This window comes from Xenopus laevis, chromosome 6L, assembly GCF_017654675.1.
Source record: "Xenopus laevis strain J_2021 chromosome 6L, Xenopus_laevis_v10.1, whole genome shotgun sequence".
In the NCBI taxonomy this organism is placed as follows: Eukaryota; Metazoa; Chordata; class Amphibia; order Anura; family Pipidae; genus Xenopus; species Xenopus laevis.
In genome coordinates, this window is record NC_054381.1 from 134262947 (window position 1) to 134277356 (window position 14410).

The 14410-nt window shown below is 37.5% G+C and overlaps 1 protein-coding gene across 1 annotated transcript in view; it reads left to right on the plus strand.

Annotated features, from left to right (window-relative positions):
- Positions 1-14410, plus strand: part of ralyl.L (RALY RNA binding protein like L homeolog) — a 387429-nt gene that overhangs the window by 53642 nt on the left and 319377 nt on the right. The window lies entirely within an intron of this gene.

Sequence of the window (14410 nt, forward strand, 5' to 3'; positions counted from 1 at the left end):
GCTTTTTATGGAATTTCTGAAAATAGTCACAAAGCTTGCATTTTACCCCATTATATACCCCACATTTTGTAACGTAGGAGCAAAAGTCATCCTAAATATGAAAGCAAGGAGTGTACTGAACAGTTTGATGCCTGATATGAAAAGATTTACCAAACTAGGTGGCATACAGAGACGCCCAAATGAAGATAGTACATATGAATTTTCACATATGACGCTCTGACTGCTACAATACAAGCACATGGTATGCGCATTATGCACCGTAAGACCCCCTAAAAGTATGGAGACCCTAGAAACCCATATATTTTCTGAAATTACATATTAAGACGAATCTAAAGCAGGTAATTACATCTTTCTATTGTGAAACTACCAAACTGAAAAAGCAATTCTAAACATAACTCTTTTATGGAAATTCTGAAAATAGTCACAAAGCTTGCATTTTACCCCATTATATACCCCACATTTTGTAACGTACCAGCAAAAGTCATCCTAAATATGAAAGCCAGGAGTGTACTGAACAGTTTGATGCCTGATATGAAAAGATTTACCAAACTAGGTGGCATACAGAGACGTCCCAATGAAAATAGTACATATGAATTTTCACATATGACACTCTGACTGCTACAATACAACACCTGGTATGTGCATTATGCACCATAAGACCCCCTAACAGTATGGAGACCCTAGAAACCCATATATTTTCTGAAAGTACACATTCAGACGAATCTAAAGCAGGTAATTACAATTTTCTACTGCAAACTACAAAACCGCAAAGCAATGCTAAACATAACGCTTTTTATGGAAATTCTGAAAATAGTCACAAAGCTTGCATTTTACCCCATTATATACCCCACATTTTGTAACGTACCAGCAAAAGTCATCCTAAATATGAAAGCAAGGAGTGTACTGAACAGTTTGATGCCTGATATGAAAAGATTTACCAAACTATTTTGTACACAGAGACCTCCAAATGGTTATATAGCAGACAAAATTTCCAAGGTCAAAATGAAGTAACAAAAATCTCTAAAATCCAACAAAACCGCAAAAATCAATGCTTTTTTTTTTTCGCCTACTGTAATCAGCAGTCAGAATCAATTTTTGATAATTTTAGCATGGCCAAATAGGTTTTACAGACAGAAAAAGGGGAACAACACCTTTGCAAAGCTGAAAATGTAATAAAATGGCAAAACATGCAATAAAATGTCTAAAAATGCACCAAAATCACCCAAATTGCAGTATAATCACCAAAATAACATACAAAAGGTATTGCGCAGTGCAATTAGCGAATACGCTATTCGCAATGGCAATAAAACAGTTTTTTCAGCAAAAAAAACAGACGATGCGATAAGAAAAAAAAAAAAAAATACAGAACAGTGCAAGTGTGTATGTGTGTGTGTACAACTGACCAATTGCATGTTGTGTGTGTGTGCAAGCGTGTGGGGGTGCTGTGAATGTGTGTGACCCCCCTGATCCCCCAAAAATGTATGTGATCGTGTGTAAGTGTGAATGTAAGTGTGTAATGGGAAAATAAGTGTGTGTTTGTGTGTGTTTGTGTGTGTGGATGGGCACTAACCTGGGGGAAGCAGGTCCAGATCGTTGTGCAGGGCTGGAGGAAGAAAATGCTGCATCACCCAGGAAGATCCGTTGAGAGGGGGCGGAGCTTCGGCTCAGGAAGTGAAAGCAGCAGCAGGACACGCAGTGTGCACGTGTCTGCTGCTGCATTTGGGGCCCCTGGGCGATCGCGCCTCAGGGGCCACTCGTTCCCGGCCCCTGCTCGTTGCCTGGGGGCTGGGGAACGAAGAGGAACGGAGCAAGCAGCTTGAAAAGCCGCTCCTCCGTTCCCTAACCCTGAAATGCTGCAGAACGTAGAATCTACGTTCTGTGGCATTTCAAGTGCCATCCCCACAGAACGTAGATTCTACGTGGGGTGGCACTTAAAGGGTTAATCTTTCAAAAAATATTTTAAAAATCTGCTTTGAAAAATGTGACATTCAGATAAAATATGCATATTGGGTTCCCGAGACCTTACAAATGTGGTGTTAAAGCTATTAGAGTATAGAGTCCTGCAATCTAAAATGAGTTTCTGCTGTAGATACAGGCCATGAGAATATGTTGTAGACTTGTTTGTAAGCATTAAAGGGATTCTGTCATGATTTTTATGATGTTTTTATTTCTAAATTACACTGTTGACACTGCAAATAATTCACTCTACAATATAAAATTCCATTCCTGAATCAGCAGGTGTATTTTTTTTAGTTGTAATATTGGTTTGTTGGCTCCATCTCAGGTCATTTTGCCTGGTCATGTGCTTTCAGAAAGAGCCAGTACTTTCTGGCAGGCTGTTGTTTTTCCCACTCAATTTAGGAAATGTAGAGTTTTGGAAAAAACATTTTTCCCATGACAGTATTCCTTTAATATATAATTATGGGCTTGTCTTTGCTTCTGTAGATATAATACTGAAGCCATTGTATTATCATTTTCAGAAAACTGTCCCTGGCATCGTTTAGTCAATAAATCAACAAATATTAGGGAACGTTAGTCCTTCAGGCTTATTTTCTCTTGCCGATCATCTCGCAGTCTGACTGCTGTATATTAAATCCCACAATTTAAAAATAGATCAGCGCCTATGGCAACAGAGAAATTATAAACTAATATATTGTAGTAATTTCAATCATTTAAACAACACCCAGGGGCAGATTTATCAAGGGTCGCATTTCGAGGGTTAAAAAACCCTCGAATTCGACCCTCGAAGTAAAATCCTTCCAATTTGAATATCGAATCCGAAGGATTTTAGCGCAAAAGCTACGATCGAACGATCAAATAAAATCCTTAGAATCTAACGATTCAAACTATTTTAAGCGATCAATCGAAGGATTTTTATTCGATCAAAAAAAACTTAGAAAAGTGCTCTGGAAGGTCCCCATAGGCTAACATTGCACTTCGGTAGCTTTAATGTGGCGAAGTATGAAGTCAACGTTTTTTTTAAAGAGACAGTACTTAGATTGTCGAACGGTCGATTAGTCAAACGATTTTTACTGCGAATCGTTCGAATCATTTGATTCAATTGAATTCGATCGAATTTGACCATTACGATGGTCGAAGTACCCGAAATTTTTTTCGAAATTCGAATATTTTTGTATTCGAACTATTCACTCAAGCTTAGTAAATCTGCCCCCCAGTGTTAGGAGAAATATTTAGAGATATATTTCCCCTTTAATTTTCACTGCCAGAAATAGTACATAAAATCAGATGTTCTTTTGGTTTGTGCTATAGTCTTTGCTTATTTTAAAGCCTCCACCATTTAGCAGAAATGCCTACTTACAAAGTGGTAGTCAAAGGTAGTGCCTGTAGTACTCAGTGAAGCAGAACTTCGCCTAAATACATAAAATCCAAATAGTGTAATACAATTTATGACAGCCATATGCTAGAAATAATTTAGTAGAGTTTTGTACTTTAGACCTAAACTAAGAACTAAGAACTTAGAACTAAAATGAGGCTGGTATTAATAGACAAAGTTTTCATTGAGTTAGATCTTTTTTTTAACCACCTAGTGAAGAATATTACATTGCGTCACGCAAAGTTGTATCCTTATTTGTGTGCAAATTTGTTCTCTTTGCAAATTTTATTACATTCCCCCCTTAGCCCTTAACCCCCCATCCTTTTTTGAATATTAAAAGGGAACTCCGGCTTCCAAACCAAAATTTGATAAAGAGGCCCATATAACACAGAAACCCCTAATATACCCATCACAGTTACCTGTTTCTTAAAAAGTATGAATAAATGCCATTTTCTATGCTGAAATCCAACTGTTTTTCTCTCTGTGTATCATTTGAAATCCTGGCAGGGAAGGAGGGACTAAACACTGATGTTACAAATTGTAACAACTTCTCCACAGTGTACAGACAGCATGCAGGAACTACATAACCCACAATGCATTGCACTGTAAAGTTCCTTTCCTTATTGAAATCACATGTGCAGGGAATTGTGGGATTTGGAGGATGCAGGCTGAGTATAGTTGGCTGTTGATACAAAGTAACAGTAGTCAGCCAGCTCAGCAAAGTAGTCAGAAAGATGAACAGGAAAGCAGGGGGCTAGGTTTAGGGAACTGTCAGAAACCATTAAAAATAATGAAACGTCTGCATATTTTTTAATTGATGTATATTGCAAAGTTGCTTGAAATTATGTTTACTTTTCAAAAAGCTCAAGTTATGTTTTTGTGGAGTTCCCCTTTAAAGAATGTATCTACTACATGAGGTCATGGTCTGATGACAAGGTCATTGCTATAACTGATGAAGCATTATATGACAGGCAGCAGAATGAGACTGACAGATCTTACCCAACCCCCCCCCCCCCACCCATGTTTGCTTCTAACATTAGCAAGAGAATAACAGGGCAATAAAGTGATTTGGAATGTAGACAGCAGGTGATTAATAGTTTCCTGGAAAAAAAGGAAAAATCTTTTTGCAAGCTTGCTACCAGCAAAGATGCAGAATATGAAACTAAATCTAGTTAGCAGTGTCTCTGTGAAGTAGAATTTAGTAATTATTCCGTTTTTTTGTTATTAGTCAGGTAACAGTTAGAGTGGTGAACTTATCTTAAATTGAAGATTTCTTCTGCTTTAGATGAAATTAACCCACGAGAAGGGATTAATACCTTTTCACACATCAGAACTGACGATCCAGCAATGATTTGAAATTGCTAATTAATGTGTTGTGAATATGATGTAGTAAATAACCATAGGCCGGTTCATTTTTACAATCGTTTGACTATGTTTTGATTAGGTACTATTGTATTGTAATATGAGTCAACCCGGAGAACACTTATACCTTGACCATAGCAATCTTTCCTTCTTCCATCTTTATTCTGAGCAGATCTCCTGTGTACAATATCCCTGATTGGCCCTGTAGCATCAGCTTATATTACAGGGGAACCTCATTTTCTGCTGGATAATTAGTGACGACCCCTAAGCTTAGCTTCTCAACAGCTGCTCAGAGCCCACTGAGCATGTGAGTGTCACAGACACTTTCCAAGATGGTGACCCCCTGTGACAAGTTTGAAGTTCTGGATCATTGCTGCTATTGACAAGCTGAAACTTTAGGCTGGTGCAATAAATTCAGTATATAAAATACGGCATTTTTAGCCATATTTATATTTAGGTTTTAGTTCTCCTTTAAGATAGGACCCAGGATGTCATTAGATTTACAGGGAATGTATTACCTTATACCCTGTAATGTATGTGTACTATATTCCATTTCTGGGGTCGCTTTAAAAAGGTTATTGAGGTTTCCTGCTCAGAAAAGTTATCCTCTGTGTTTGTTCCCTCAGGAGACTAGTGTGTCATGGGCAGACAATTTAACGAGCCTTATGTTAGGATCGATCCCATGAATTCAGACACTTGGAAATTGGGCCAGTAAAATAATCTTACCAGTGTATAATGAAGAAAGGGTGTGTTGTGAAGCATAGCAAATGATGGTTTACAAATACAAAATCAGTGGCAGATATTTAAAAGTGATACATGAAATGTCAGGGTTATAGGTTTATTATAATGAAATGTCAGCATTTTAAAATAACAGTTTTACTTTGCTAGTCGGTAACATTGAACCTGTAATTATAGCGATAGCTGCCTTATTTTGCCTTGAGCAGTCTGTTGGTCTGTGTGTGTCGGCCAGCAGTCAACTTGTGCCTTGTGCTCTGAGCAGGTGAAACATAATTTGTCTCTGTATATCTGTATTTAGACTGGGAAGGAGATGAGTTTTTTGTAATGTGCCCATACAAAGTATTATTAATACATCCCAATGGTACTGTCCCCTCTTATGGTCATTTTTGTGCAGTAATGATAGAATGTTCACTGCAAATAGGAGGTAATTGCATCATACTTCAAAGAATCTCAATAAATTGGGTTGATTTCCCCTTGACATAGATTTTTTCGTTAAGATTTGAGAACAAAAAAAAAAAAACTCTCTCTAATTTGTAAAATCACAGGAGGTTTTTGCCATGCCAAACTAAATGCAAAGGTTTTTCATGTTAAAATTCCAGCACTAAAACCTCTGCACGGTTTAATAGTAGAGCTTGTAATGAATGGACTTTAAGTTTTGCTCATTTTGTTTGATTCAGAAATAGCCGCCTCCCAGTATTCGGCCCTGCAGTTGTGTATTGCTGTAAGGAAGGCACAGCTGCATTTGTTGGCTGCGAGGTATTTGCTGGCATGCTTCACATAGATAACCGCTGCTCTGCTGCGCTTCCCAAATCTGTTACCTTCCAGTCGCACTCTGCTGCACTTTGTAATTTGTGTCTTAAAATAACATTAAAACAGCAGTTTATAAATTCCATGCAGAGTGCCTGACACTGGTATTTCTGCTTAGTAAATAGGACTGTATTTTTTATACACATCCTGCTTAAATTTAACTCAGTGGGTTATGTATGACCACATGCCCTTCTACACAGCTGCACTTTGCACTGCTCAGTCCTGCCACCTCCTGTTTCAAATTCCATGCATTTGTGCTTATTAACACAGGGGAACCCTGGAGCTATCACTGCCTCTGAAACAGGTGGTAGCTACAGGCTTCCCACATCATCTGTGGTAATCAGCTCAGTTGCACCAAACAAATAAGGTTCACAAATTATGCCAACTGGACTTAAAAAGTGCACCCTTGGTGAATTGACCGCAAAATTTCTAAAAAAAACTAGGGGTAGACCGGATAGTGACTTGCCGAGAGAATGCCATATTTTAGTCCGGTCCTAGGCACTGCATTTAAGGGAGCCCCTCCATAGGTTGCATGTACCTGCTCCCTAGCTCCGCTGCTGGATTTACACAGGAAATCTCCAGCAGCGACTGGGGAGATTTTATTATTTTTCTTGAAAAAAATTTAATTTATCATATACAGCAGGCACCTGGGGGGCTGTCCCCTAAACCTGCCACCATAGACACGGGACCTCGGGTGCCTGTATAAAAATATGGCCCTGCCTAGAGGAAGAAGTTTCAAGCAAGATTGAAGGTTAGTACCAAATAAGCAGAAGGAGGGGAAATGAGGGGGGGGGGTGAAAACAGGGACAGCGTCAGCAGAGGTTCAGGTGGGCAGGGGGTTGGCTTGGGATCAAATAGCATAGCCTTGGCTGGCAATACTACTTGGTCCTTCTCTTCACAGCAGTATAATACTTTGTAGGGCTCATTTACTAACATTTGCAAAGTGCAAAATAAATGCTGCGAATTTCCAAATTACAATGCAGAATTGTGCCCAGATTTTTGGCCCCAGGATGGCTTCAATGGCCAAAGCTTCCCTTGTTAAAAACAGTGGGTAGAAATGCTGTTTTTTAATTAATGCACCAGTCTAAAGTGTCATAATCTCTATAAAAGTAATGATTCAGGCTTTCAAAGTTGTGCACAGGAGCTCGACATCTTGGATTTGTAAGGAGTGGCAGTAACACTATGTGTCAGTAACGCTCCGTCAGCTCTGAGCAGCTGTTGAGAAGCTAAGCTTAGAGTAGGGTTGCCACCTTTCTATGGCTTACATTCTGGGGAGGTGGCAGGATGGTGATGTCACAGGGGCGGATCAATCACGCGAGATACATCATGGGGTGGGGCAAGATACATCATGGGGTGGGGCTATGATGTAGTGATCAGCGATTGGCTGATCGCCATGTCAATCAAAGGGAATCCTGCCCAGTTTTCCTTATTTAGAGACCCAGGCAGACTGTCTTGACCTGGGCAGCCCTTCTGAAAACCTAACTGCCCAGAGCATGTGCAGTGAATAAACAGAATAGAATATGGGGAGCTAATAGGATGTTTTTGGAGGCACAGATCTTCCCTGCTAAAGGACTGTGGTTGCTTTGGGCTGGTACAAAACCCCAAAACATTATGTACAACATTTCTGCCCTACTTCTTTAGTTAAGCTTTAGTTCACATCTGAAAACAAAGTGTAGAATGGCTGATTTATAAACGCATGCATTCAAATGCTGCACTAAAACCCATACATTCTGCAGAATACATCAAAATTCAGTGGCAAGTACCTTTTCAGCATTCTAGGAAAGGTAATAATATCACATTGTCTTTATCTGTATTCTCAGCCTTCTTTTCTTCAAGGAGGTCAATACATGCTACCTTTAGAATGGGAATTACGTAAAATATTGATTCTGACTGTTGGGTTTGGTGTTCGGAATCCATTTCTCTTCCTTTTGAAGTAGAATGGGAAATTGTCTTAGCATTGTTTCTGTTCGCTTCCCTCCACACAAAGTAAATCAAGGGCAGGTTGTACTTGATGGGCATGTGTGTTCCTTTCCAATCTCAACAACGATGTACCTGGGGAAATAGCAGGATTTTTGTCGGCCTGTCTCTTTAGAATCTATTTAACCCTTTGTGTGTGTAGCTGTATGTGTTTGTTTATAGTGTTCCAGTATTTAAACAAATATATTTTTATTTCAGTATCTATTATTTTGCTGTCATATCATTTTAGGCAGACAGGGAAATATATAAATTTTGGTTAAAATGTACTTTTCTTAGATCTTGAAAATGCTATGGAGCCATTGTAGCTCTTCTGTGGTTAACTTTTCTATTCTATGTGCCTATTTTGTGCTTTTACTGAAAGGCCCCACAGAAGGCTAAATCCTTTGGAAGGACAGATTTTCACAATATATCTCTTAAAACCCCTTTGTACCTGTTTCTGCTTTAATGCTTACAATTCACTTGCCTAAAGTTGAGCAGTTATCAGCCTTTATGAAACCCAATATGGACTTACAAAGTTTTCAGTTTAAAAATAATCCTATTGTTCCCAGAAAACCTGTAAGATACCGTTTGTACTGATAGTTGATCCCTGAATAAGCTTCTTATTCACAAATGTCAGTAATGCTGCTCCAAAGCAATGGTACTGCAACCAGGATTGTGACTAGTGTTTATCAATTTAAAGCTCTTTGTATTTCCAGAAAATGTACGAGTATAAACAGGAAAATTCTAATTTAGTTACAGGATGGCGCAAACATATTCAATCCTGTTTTTACTCTAGTTGTGGATTTATATTTATAATTTCAAAGGAAAATATGGTTTACTTTTTTTATTGATGCATTGTGTAAACAGGTCTATTTATTAAATCAAAATGGATGGTAAAAAGATTTTTGCTATGAAAGAGCTCTCATCAGTCATTATTATTATCCTTAAAATGGGCTTGTTCACCTTAACTTTTAGTATGATGTAGAGCATGATATTCTGAGACAATTTAAATTTGGTTTTCATTTTTTATTATCTGCGTTTTTTCAGTTATTTATCTTTTTATTCAGCAGCTCTCCAGTTTTCAGTTTCAGCTATCTGGTTGCTAAGGTGTAAATGACCCTAGTATCTTTCATTGATTTGAATAAGAGACTGGAATATGAATAGGAGAGGGCATGAATAAAAACATGAGTAATAATAACAAAGTAGCAATAACAAGAAAATTGTAGTCTTACCAAGAATTTATTTTTTAGATGGGGTCAGTGACTCCCGTATGAAAGCTGGAAAGAGTCAGAAGAAGAAGACAAATAATAAATATATAATATATATATATATATATATATATATATATATATATATATATATATATATATATATATATATATATATATATATATATATATATATATATATATATATATATATATATATAAAATAACCCCATCTGCATATTCTACCTTGTTTTATTCAGATGTGCATTGTCCTGTCTTGCCAAGTACTATTTGACTTGCTGAGCACTACCTTGTTTGTAAAATATTTGTCAATGCATTAAAGGGTTTAAATAGTACAAAACGTTGACTCTACCCCCCTATTGATACCACAAAGTCTCTTGTTCATTCCCATATCATATACCATCTAGATTACTGTTACTCACTTCTATCTTGCCATTCATTCTCCAGGTTCTCTAGTCCTTCTCTCATCTTTCTTTTGCTTCCAGGATTAAAATACTACTCTAGCAGCAGCAGTACTAGTAATATAAATACCCTCCCTTGTATGTAATTATTCCTGTACCTGCCCCTTCCTTCTGCCCTGATCTTCTCCTCTCATTAGCCCAGCTCTGGAACTCCATTTACTCACTGGCTAAGACTCTGCTTTTTTTCTGTTAAGACATTCCCTTAAAATCCAACCTATCTATATCTATACTGGCCTTATTGCAGTTTATCATAGTGTTGTACAACACTACTACACACATATGGGCTATGACTCGACAATCAGCGATTGGCCGATTGCCGTATCAATCTTAGAGAATCCTGCCCGGTTTACCTTATTTGGAAAACGCTTTTGCTGTCCGGGTCAAAACCGGACAAGTAGCAACCCTAGCTATCACCGTTGCCTTTGTTACTTAATAGGTGAATTTCAGATCCTGAAATGTATTCTCAAGTTTTTTTTCTTTTATATTCCAATGTTTGTTCTTTATAAAAAGATAAAAATGGACATTTTATGATTGGGTATTATAGAATAGCTTATAGAATGTAAGACATTACCTAGATTCATTATGAATGCACTTGATCTGTGGCCTTTTAATATATTTTGTAATAATGTACAGAATTAAATGCATTCACAATAGATTTCAATGGTGACTTACAGCATTAAAGAAGATCCAGGTAATTGGTTGAAGATGACACTTGATGGCACTTTAAAGAATAAAGTCCTTTAAAGAATATCATTATAATTGTTTCAGTAATAAAAATATATTTGTATTAAAGGGAACCTGTCACCCTAAGATATAATTCCAAGTCTTTTTTTATGATGTTAGTCAAGCAAAATAACCTTCACTTATACACTATATAATTTGTTTAAATCTTGTATCTTTTAATCATGGAATTCACAGCAAACAAGCAGCAGCCATTTTGGTGAAAAAAATGCCCAAATCTTATTTATGTGCAATAATAGGGCATCTGATGCTCATGCCGATACACTGGCTACACAATTAGATGTTGATCAGGGAGGGGAATTGTAAGAATTGCAATGACATCTAGGAAGTGCAGAATGGAAAGTGAAAGTAATTGCCTGCCTTAATTCTAGGCCTAAGGCATAGAGGAGGAGCAGACAATATATGATTGACAGCTGAGACTTTGAAATGAGTTTATAACAGTTACAGGTGATTTAATTTAAAAAAAATGGGTTTCATGTTTCATTTTTTATGTCTGGATGACAGGTCCCCTTTAAAGGGGAAGGAAACCTAGTTGGCGCAAAAACCCTCCCCCCCCTCCCGTGTGTTGCCCACCCTCCCTCCTCCCCCCTGGCCTACCCGTCCCGCTGGGCAAATGCCCCTAACTTGTTACTTACCCTTCTGCACAGGTCCAGTCCAGGGAGTTCACAGACGACATCTTCTTCCGCGCGATCTTCTTCCTGCTTTGACCAGCGCATGCGCAGTAGGAGCATTTCGCCGGTACGATCTACTGCGCATGCGCCAAGAGTACTTCGTGACTTTTGGTGCATGCGCAGTAGATCCGTACCGGCGAAATGCTCCTACTGCGCATGCGCCAAAACGCCGTTCAAAGCAGGAAGAAGTTCGCGTGGAAGAAGATGTCGTCGGTGAACTCCCTGGACTGGACCTGCGCAGAAGGGTAAGTAACAAGTTAGGGGCATTTGCCCAGCGGGACGGGTAGGCCAGGGGGGAGGAGGGAGGGTGGGCAACACACGGGAGGGGGGGAGGGTTTTTGCGCCAACTAGGTTTCCTTCCCCTTTAACCAACAAATATTTCCAAAACATATTAGAGATTTAAGAGTCACCTTGGAATTCCAAAACCTGTATAGAATGCCACAAGCTCCTGCCTGAATGCAGATCCCAATACTCCAACTGTTTGTATTAAATTACAATAAACGTATTATTAAAAACAGATAAAGAAATAATAATAATAATAGGTCATCTCAAGAGTTCCATGACAGATATGAAGTAATTCTGGCGACATCCTTGAGCCTTTATAGCCTAAATATACTGCTCTGTACATACAAAGTTATGGTTTGTGGTGTGCCTGGTGCCATAATCTCAGTGTAATGAATAATCCCCATGTTTTATAGCACAATTATCCATTTCATTGAAGTTTTTAGGATATGCTGAGTGTGAGAATAGCCCATAATTTGGCTTCCAAGCAAGAAACCTTAATTAAATGGCCATTTATTAGCACCAGTAACACAATCAGCCACATTCTAGGCAGTTAGCTGCCATTTAACTAAATGTAATCTACAAGTTAAATTGATTTGTTTCTCCATTTATATTATGCTGCGCCTGACATTTGGGGTATGACAAAGAGAACTTATTTCTGCTGACATCTCATCAACAAATAGTAGAATGAAGGAACAGTCAATCAAAAATTTAATCCAAACTCAAATGCTGTGAATGTTTCATAAAAAAACACATTTCCTTTTACCAGCTGAAGTCTTGTTAAAACTTGTCCATGTTTATATTGTTATCCCTTAGGAAAGTGTATGCTGATACGCATACTGGCAGCAAAGGATCTATAACAAGTAATGCCATTCTCCTGGATGTTTTAATCCAATAAATATCTTGCTTGCTAGAGTATTCAGAACAGAATATTCATCAAATTGTTTCTAAAATAATTCACTATGTTCTGATATAGGGTTTTATGCAAGGATGGAAGTTTGGCCTGTCAATCATGGAACACCTGGCAAAGCACTTCACACAAACCAAAAACAGTCGATAGTTACATCTGAAGTTTACAGTTTGCACTGAATAGAGGAGGAAAAGGATATTCAGTGTAATTAATAATGGTATGGAAAAAGTGAGGAATACTTTATGGTAAAAACTTTTCTAAGCATCACAGTCTTTTCTAAGGTACTTATAAAAATAGATTTAAAAAAAGTCACTAAAATTGTTAGATTTCAGAGAGAATCAAGGATCTGTTATGATAAGGGGAAAAATAACTATTTTTTAATAAAACAACTATTCAAGTGTTCTACAGGAAATATTTGCAAAATAATTCTAATTCTCTGCTAAAAATCATTTACCCATTAAAGGGAGTTATTTACTAAACCTCTATTTTGTCTGATCAAGGTTTTTTGGGCAAAAATGAAAATGTTTAGAGGAAAACAAAAACTTGAATTTTTCGAGATTTATTTTGCCTCAAAGCTTTGAAGTTGAATGCAAAACTCCTCCATCTCAAACTTGCCGAGGTCATTGACAAATGTCCCTTTTACAATTCGAAGATATTGATTTCGTCGGATAATCTAAAAAAAAAAATTGGGGTTTTGGGAGATAAACTAAAAAAAATTGAGTGATTTGGATATCAAATAAAAAAATATTTTTTGAGTTTCCGATCAATTTTATTGTCTTTTCCCAACCCCACTTTTTCGGTTATTTTAAGGATAAATAAGATAAAATCGTGGATGCGAGATTTAATAAAAAAAAAGAGATAAATTTGAGTTTTAGTAAATAACCCCCTAAATAAACCCAATACGATTGATTTGCCACCAATATTCATGCAGATTAGTTACATCAAGTTCAAGCCACTTTTTTATAATTACAGAGAAAAGGGAATCATTTTTAAAAATTAGAATTATTTGGATAAAATGGGCACTAAGGGGCCGATTCACTGACTTCAAGTGAAGGATTCGAAGCAAAAAAACTTTGAATTTCGAAGTTTTTTTTGGGCTACTTCGACCATCGAATGGGCTACTACGACCTTCGACTACGACTTCGAATCGAACTATTCGAACTAAACTTCGACCCCCTAGTTCGCCATCTAAAAGCTACCGAACTCAATGTTAGCCTATGGGGAAGGTTCCCATAGGACTTCCTAAGTTTTTTTGATCGAAGGATATTCCTTCGATCGGTGGATTAAAATCCTTCGAGTCGTTCGATTCTAAGGATTTTATCGTTCGTTCGCACTATTTGCGCTAAAATCCTTCGACCTCGATATTCGAAGTCGAAGGATTTTAATTCCCAGTTGAATATCGAGGGTTAATTAACCTTCGATATTCGACCCTATGTGAATCGGCCCCTATGGCATATGGCCTTCCTGTAATTTGGAGCTTCCAAAAACGGTTTCTGGTAAAGGGATGCCATACTTGTACTGAAAAATATCATTAAAATGTACTAGCAAAGATTTTCCACACCACTGAGCACAATTCTACATTTAAGGTAATATATAAGAGTAAATATATAAGTCATTTACAGGGTTAAAACAGTTGTTTTTTTAATTTTATTTATATATTGCACATTACAGTTTTTGAGTTTTTAAAAACAGTGAAGCTATATACAAGTATGGGACCTGTTATCCAGAATGCTCAGGACCTGGGGTTATCCAGATAAGTGGTCTTTCTGTAATTTAGATCATTACAAATTAAGGGGAAGATTTATCAAGGTTCTAATTGTAAATTTGAATAGGAATTTTCAAGTTGGATTTTCAGTCAAAACTTGAATAATCCAAACTTGAATTCGAGCATTATAATTCCTTGAACCTGGGAACAACTC